This window comes from Octopus bimaculoides, chromosome 6 (genome assembly GCF_001194135.2).
Source record: "Octopus bimaculoides isolate UCB-OBI-ISO-001 chromosome 6, ASM119413v2, whole genome shotgun sequence".
Taxonomy (NCBI): domain Eukaryota; kingdom Metazoa; phylum Mollusca; class Cephalopoda; order Octopoda; family Octopodidae; genus Octopus; species Octopus bimaculoides.
Genome location: NC_068986.1, coordinates 97,246,628 through 97,248,465, shown reverse-complemented (window position 1 = coordinate 97,248,465; position 1,838 = coordinate 97,246,628).

Here is a 1,838-nt window from a genome sequence, read left to right as displayed (position 1 = left end):
ATATGCATATAAATACATATATACATATATACACATACATATATTCTTATCTATACATGCACGTACATGAACATATATGTATACGTATATAAATATACATTCAATATATATATATATATATGCATGTATATGTATGTACATATATATACATATATACAAGCTCTCTCTCACTCACACACACACACACACACACACACACACACGCACACACACACACATATATATATATATATATCGGTGTTTGGAGAGAAGAGCTAAATAGACAGTTTGCTTTTCATGATTTTTTTTCATTTTAATTAATATTTCAATGTTATTAATAATAATGATGATGTAGCCATAATAATTACAAACAAATGTAAATAGCAATAATTTTGGTAATTACAAATTATATTTGAGAATTCTCCGCCTGCTGCGAAATTAAATGGTATGAAATGTTGAATGCTTAAAGATATGAGATGTTCTAAACACAGATTATCCAGAATGATTAACTAAAAAATGAAGGCTACATATTAAAATCATACTGATTTCAATTGGCCACTAATTAGTGATAAATCAATAAACAGTATATTTTTTTTTAAACCAAAGGATTATCGCAGTTCTAGTCTCTCAACATTTCTCATACCGTACAATATATTGCTGGAAATTCTTGATATTCCATGCTTCTAAACCGTCTATAAATGTCTATGTATGATAAACGTTTGCGTTATATGTGACACATTATAATACTTACACACACACATTCACACCCGCAAACACAGAAAGGGTGAGAGGCGTGTATGGAAATGTATATAAATAAGTGTGTGTTTGAACTTTACTCTAATAACAAGTTTTACCTGTGAAGCAATTTTAAGTAAGAGTTGTGAATATTAGTTTAATCCTCTCCTCTAGATGTATCTTGTTACAGCGGCTTGGGGAACTCTTTCGCTTTGCAATCGTGTAGGTTTCTTTCAATACTAATAAGCAGCATCTTGGCATGTGTGTTTTTCCTAGACTTACGATTATTTTTGACCAGAATTCAGTAAGCGGAAACTTTGTTATAGCACTAGAATGATTTATCCATGACAATAAATTTATCCGAAGACTTTGATTATTTTCTTTCTTCTATTTGAAAATGAGAATTTTTCTCGAAATATTATTTAGATCATTACACAACTTATATAAAGTAATAATTATATTTTTTCTTTGTTTTCATTCATTGATATCACATTATATTTATTGCATAAATCCTCACATGCATTGCTCAAAAGTTTTTTCAAACATTTATTCCATAAGCATTTAAGTTTGTGTGTGTACGTAAGAATATTATGTGTATGTGATTGTGTTTGTATCTGTTTCTTATGTTTGCTTTTCATGTCACGTGCCTTTATGACCAATGATTGAAATGTTCAAAATATACTTCGATAAAATATGCCAAGTAGTCGATGAAATTGATAAAATCCTTTGAAGGCAGTCCTTCTGGATATCTGCAGTTTAAAAGCACAAATTACTACAAGAATAAACTTTTATGGGGTCGACTTTGCCTTTCATCCTTTCGGGGTCGATAAAACAAGCATCACTTGAGAACTGGGGTCGATGTATTCGACTCGCTCCTCCCCCAAAATTTTAGGCCTTGTGCCAATAGTCAACAGGATTATTATTATTATTATTATTATTATTATTATTATTATTATTATTATTATTATTATTATTATTATTATTATTAAAGCAGTGAGCTGCCAGAATCGTTAAGCATGCCGGGCTAAATGCTTAACCGCATTTCGTCATTCTTTACGATGTCGACTTTGCTTTTCATCCATTCGGGGTCGATAAAACAAATACCAGTTGAGTGCTGGAGTCGA